Here is a 6,669-nt window from a genome sequence, read left to right as displayed (position 1 = left end):
AGAAGTGATTTACAAATCTGTTTAACTTTCTGGCACCAGTTGATTTAAAAAAAAAAGTTTTCCACGGGAGTATCCCTTTAACCCCTTAAGGACCCAGCTCAAATATACCTTAAGGACCCGGCCATTTTTTGAACATCTGACCACTGTCACTTCAACCATTAATAACTCTGGGATGCTTTTACCTTTCATTCTGATTCTGAGATAGTTTTTTCGTGACATATTCTACTTTATGTTAGTGGTAACATTTTGTCGATACTTGCATCATGTCTTGGTGAAAAATTCCAAAATTTGATGAAAAAATTTAAAATGTTGCATTTTTTTTAACTTTGAAGCTCTCTGCTTATAAGGAAAATGGATATTCCAAATAAATTATACACTGATTCACATATAAAATATGTCTACTTTATGTTTGCATCATAAAGTTTACATGTTTTTACTTTTGGAAGACATCAAAGGGCTTCAAAGTTCAGCAGCAATTTTCAAATTTTTCCCAAAATTTTCAAAATCGGAATTTTTCAGGGATCAGTTCAGTTTTGAAGTGGATTTAAAGGGCCTCCATATTAGAAATACCCCACAAGAAATAGCAGCAAAGTGAAGGAGAAAATTCAAAATCTTCATTTTTTACACTCGAATGTTCTTGTAGTCCCAGTTTTTGAATTTTTACAAGTGGTAATAGCCCCCAAAATTTGTAACCCAATTTCTCTCGAGTAAGGAAATACCTCATATGTGTATGTCAAGTTCGGTGGGCGCAGTAGAGGGCACAGAAGGGAAGGAGCGACAATGGGATTTTAAAGAGTGAATTTTTCTGAAATGGTTTTTGGGGGGCATGTCACATTTAGAAAGCCCCTATGGTGGTGCCAAAACAGCAGAAAACAACACATGGCATACCATTTTGGAATCTACACCCCTCAAGGCACGTAACACGGGGTCCAGTTAGCCTTAACACCCCACAGGTGTTTGGCAACTTTTCGTTAAAATCGGATGTGTAAATGGAAAAAAAGAAATTTCACACTAAAGTGCAGTTTTCCCCCCAAATTTACCATTTTTACAAAGGGTAATGGAAGAAAATGCCCCCCCCAAAGTTGTAACTCCATCTCTTCTGAGTATGGAAATACCCCATGTTAGGACATAAAATGCTTTGCGGGTGAACTACAATGCTCAGAAGAGAAGGAGTCACATTTGGCTTTTTGAAAGCAGCTTTTGCTGAAATGGTTTTTTTGGGGCATGTCGCATTTGGGAAGCTCCTGTGGTGCCAGAACAGCAAAAAATACCCACATGGCATACTATTTTGGAAACTACACCCCTCAAGGAACGTAACAAGTGGTCCGCTGAGCCTTAACACCCCCAGGTGTTTGACGACTTTTCGTTAAAGTTGGATGTGTAAATGAAAAAAAAATTATTTTTTTTTACTAAAATGCAGTTTTCCCCCTAAATTTTACATTTTTACAAGGGGTAATAGGAGAAAATGACCCCCAAAATGTGTAACCCCATTTCTACTGAATATGGAAATACCCCATGTTAGGACGTAAAATGCTCTGCTGGCGAACTACAATGCTCAGAAGAGGAGGAGCGCCATTGAGCTTTTGGAAAGAGAATTCGTTTGGAATGGTAGTCAGGGGCCATGTGGGTTTACAAAGTCCCCCGTGGTGCCAGAACAGTGGACCCCCCCACATGTGACCCCATTTTGGAAACTACACCCCTCACAGAATTTAATAAGGGGTGCAGTGAGTATTTACACCCCACAGATCTTTGCAACAGTGGGCTGTGCAAATGAAAAATTAAATTTTTCATTTTTACGGACCACTGTTCCAAAAATCTGTCAGACACCTCTGCGGCGTAAATTCTCAATGTACCCCTTATTACATTACCTGAGGGGTGTAGTTTCCAAAATGGGGTCACATGTGTCCGGAGTCCATTGTTCTGGCACTATGGGGGCTTTGTAATCACATGTGGCCTTCAATTCCGGACAGATTTTCTCTACAAAATCCCAATGGCGCTCCTTCTCTTCTGAGCATTGTAGTTCGCCCGCAGAGCACTTTAAATTCCCATATGGGGTATGTTCTTACTCAGAACAGACGGAGTTACAAATTTGGGGGGGGATTTTTTCCCTTGTGAAAATGAAAAATTTAGGGTAACACCAGCATTTTAGTGAATTATTTTTTTTTTTTCATTTTTCCATCCAACTTTAATGAAAATTCGTCAAACACCTGTGGGGTGTTCAGGCTCACTATACCCCTTGTCACGTTCCGTGAGGGGTGTAGTTTCCAGAACCGCTGCGTTTGTCAGAACCGCTGCAAAATAAGCCACCCCTGTGCAAATCACCAATTTAGGCCTCAAATGTACATGGTGCGCTCTCATTCCTGAGCCTTGTTGTGCGTCCGCAGAGCATTTTACGCCCACATCTGGGGTATTTCCGTACTCAGGAGAAATTGCATTACAAATTTTGGGGGTCTTTTTTTCCTTTTACCGCTTGGGGAAATAAAAAGTATGGGGCAACACCAGTATGTTAGTGTAAAAATTTTAATTTTTTTAAACTAACAGGCTGATGTAGACCCCAACTTTTCCTTTTCACAAGCGGTAAAAGGAAAAAAAGACCTCCAAAATTTGTAGTGCAATTTCTCCCGAGTACGGCGATACCCCATATATGGCCCTAAACTGTTTCCTTGAAATACGACAGGGCTCCGAAGTGAGAGAGCGCCATGCACATTTGAGGACTAAATTAGGGATTGCATAGGGGTGGACATAGGGGTATTCTACACCAGTGATTCCCAAACAGGGTGCCTCCAGCTGTTGCTAAACTCCCAGCATGTCTGGACAGTCAGTGGCTGTCCAGAAATGCTGGGAATTGTTGTTTTGCAACAGCTGCAGGCTCTGTTTTGGAAACCCTGCCGTACAAGACGTTTTTTATTTTTTATTGGGGGGGACAGTGTAAGGTGGTGTATATGTAGTGTTTTACCCTTTATTATGTGTTAGTGTAGTGTAGTGTTTTTAGGGTACATGCTCACTGTTACGGTGAATTTCCCGCTAGGAGTTTGCGCTGAAAAATTTGCCGCAGTCCAAACTTGAAGCAGGAAACCTACTGTAAGCCTGCCCGTGTGAATGTACCCTGAACGTTCACATGGGGGGGGGCAAACCTCCAGCTGTTTCAAAACTACAACTCCCGGCATGTACTGACAGACCGTGCATGCTGGGAGTTGTACTTTTGCAACAGCTGGAGGCACACTGGTTGGAAAACCTTCAGTTAGGTTCTGTTACCTAACTCAGTATTTACCAACCAGTGTGCATCCAGCTGTTGCAAAACTACAACTCCCAGCATGTACTAATCACCGAAGGGCATGCTGGGAGATGTAGTTATGCAACAGCTGGAGGTACCCAACTACAACTCCCAGCATGCCGAGACAGCTGTTTGCTTTCTGGGCATGCTGGGATTTGTAGTTTTGCAACATCTGGAGAGCTACAGTTTTTAGACCAGTGCACAGTGATCTTCAAACTGTGGACCTCCAGATGTTGCAAAACTACAATTCCCAGCATGCCCAGACAACAAACAGCTATGTGGGCATGCTAGGAGTTGTAGTTTTGCAAGATCTTGAGGGATATAGTTTAGAGACCACTGTATAGTGGTCTCAAACTGCAGCCCTCCAGCTGTTGCAAAACTACATATTCCAGCATGCCCAAACAGCTGTCTGGGCATGCTGGGAGTTGTAGTTTTGCAACATCTGGAGGGCTACAGTTTAGAGACCACAGTCTCAGACTGTAGCTCTCCAGATCAACTTACCGGCTTCCGTAGAATCCTGGGAGCTGTCCTCTTCTGACGCTCGTCACGCCGCCCGCCGATCACCGTTGCCGCAGCCACCGGATCGGTAAGTGGACGTCGGCGCCCGGTCCCCTTCGGTTCCCCGTTCTGCCCCGCCTATTGTGGGTGGGCAGGACGGGGAAAACGAAAGTTAACCCCCCGCCCCCGGTCTGCTATTGGTTGTCGCCTCTGACGATCAATAGCAGACCAATAGCAGGGATAGGAGGGGTGGCACCCGTGCCACCTCACTCCTATGTCTACAGGGGGATCGTGGGTGTCTTAGACAACCGCGATCCCCCTTATATTCCGGGTCACCATAGACCCGTATGACCCGGAATCGGCGCAAATCGCAAGTGTGAATTCACTTGCGATTTGCGCCAATTGCCAACGGGGTTTGGGGGGTTTGGGGGGTTTGCGCGGGGTGCCTGCTGATTGATATCAGCAGTCACCCCGGCCCGGTCCCCGCCCGGCGCGCGGCGGGGACCGAAATTCCCACGGGCGTATGGATACGCCCTGGGTCCTTAAGTACCAGGACGTCAAGGCATATCCATACGCCCTAGGTCCTTAAGTGGTTAAGGACCGAGGGTTTTTCCATTTTTGCATTTTCGTTTTTTCCTCCTTGCTGTTAAAAAATCATAACTCTTTAAATTTTGCACCTAAAAATCCATATGATGGCTTATTTTTTGTGCCACCAATTCTATTTTGTAATGACGTCAGTCATTTTGCCCAAAGATCTACGGCGAAACGGAAAAAAAAATCATTGTGAGACAAAATTGAAAAAAAATAAGCTGTTTTGTAACTTTTGGGGGCTTTCGTTTCTACGTAGTACATTTTCCGGTAAAATTGACACCTTATCTTTATTCTGTAGGTCCATACGATTAAAATGAAATCCTACTTATATAGGTTTGATTTTGTCGTACTTCTGGAAAAAATCATAACTACATGCAGGAAAATTAATATGTTTAAAATTGTCCTCTTCCCCATATAACTTTTTTATTTTTGTGCATATGGGGCGGTATGATGGCTCATTTTTTGCACCGTGATCTGAAGTTTTTAGCGGTACCATTTTTATATTGATAGCTTATTGATCTCTTTTTATTCATTTTTTTAAATATTTTAATAATTCGGACATTTCCGCACGCGGCGATACCATATATGTTTATTTTTATTTTTATTTACACTGTGTTTTTTTTTTTATGGGAAAAGGGGGGTGATTCAAACTTTTAATAGGGAAGGGGTTAAATTATCTTTATTCACTTTTTTTTTCACTTTTTTTTGCAGTGTTATAGCTCCCATAGGGACCTATAACACTGCACACACTGATCTTTTACATTGATCACTGGTTTCTCATAGGAAACCAGTGATCGATGATTTTGCCGCTTGACTGCTCATGCCTGGATCTCAGGCACTGAGCAGTCATTCGGCGATCGGACAGCGAGGCAGGTAGGGACCCTCCTGCTGTCCTGTAAGCTGTTCGGGATGCAGCAATTTCGCTGCGGCTATCCCGAACAGCCCACTGAGCTAACCAGCATGGTTTTATTTTCACTTTAGATGCGGCGACTAAAGGATTAACTTTTGAACGCCGCGTCTGAAGGGTTAATAGTGCGCGGCACCGCGATCAATTAGCCACGCTATTAGCCACAGGTCCCGGCCATGGCCCCTCGTTATAGATCGGGAGCGGACACATGACGTTCCAGTACATTTTTTGCACATCTGACAACTGTTACTTTAAGCATTAATAACTCTGGAATGCTTTTACTTTTCATTCTGATTCTGAGATTGTTTTTTCGTGACATATTCTACTTCATGTTAGTGGTAAATTTTCATCGATACTTGAATCATTTCTGTAAAAATCAAAAATTGGCATTTTTTTTTACTTTGAAACTCTCTGCTCATAAGAAAAATGGGCATCCCAAATAAATAATACATTGATTCACATATACAGTATGTCTACTTTATGTTTGCATCATAACATTGACATGTTTTTACTTTTGGAAGACATCAGAGGGTTTCGAAGTTCAGCAGCAATTTTCCAATTGTTCTGAATTTTTCAGGGACAAGTTCAGTTTTGAAGTGGATTTGAGGGGCCTTCATATTAGAAATACCCCATAAATGACCACATTATAAAAACTGCACCCCTCAAAGTATTCAAAATCAGATTCAGTAAGTGTGTTAACCCTTTAGGTGTTTCACAGGAATATTTTTTACACTCGCATCTTCTTGTAGACCCAATTTTTGAATTTTTACAAGAGGTAAAAGAAGAGAAATCTCCCAAAATGTGTAACCCAATTTCTCTCGTGTAAGAAAATTTCTCATATGTGTATGTAAAGTTTTCAATGTGTGCACAGAGGGCTCAGAAGGGAAGGAGCGACGATGGGATTTTGGAGAGTGAGTTTTTCTAAAATGGTTTTTGGGGGGCATGTCATATTTAGAAAGCCCCTATTGTGCCAGAAGAGCAAAAAATAAATAAAAAATAAAAATAAAAAACCTTACATGGCATACTATTTTGGAAACTACATCCCTCAAGGAATGTAACAAGGGTTACAGTGAGCCTTAACACCCCACATGTGTTTGACGACTTTTCATTAAAGTTGATTTTAAAATTTTTTCACCAAAATGCAGTTTTTTCCCCAAATTTAAGGGGTAATAGGAGAAAAATCCTCCCAAAATTTTTAACCCCATTTCTTTGAAGTATGGAAATACTCCATATGTGGATGCAAAGTGCTCTGCCGGTGAACTACAATGCTCAGGAGAGAAGGAGCGCCATTGGGCTTTTGGAGAGAGAATTTGTTTGGAATTGAAGTCGGGGGCCATGGTGCAAAAACAGTGGACCCCCCACATCTGACCCTATTTCGGAAACTGCACCCCACACAGAA

The sequence above is a fragment of the Hyla sarda genome, chromosome 1 (genome assembly GCF_029499605.1).
Source record: "Hyla sarda isolate aHylSar1 chromosome 1, aHylSar1.hap1, whole genome shotgun sequence".
Classification (NCBI taxonomy): domain Eukaryota; kingdom Metazoa; phylum Chordata; class Amphibia; order Anura; family Hylidae; genus Hyla; species Hyla sarda.
This window is presented reverse-complemented; position numbering follows the sequence as displayed.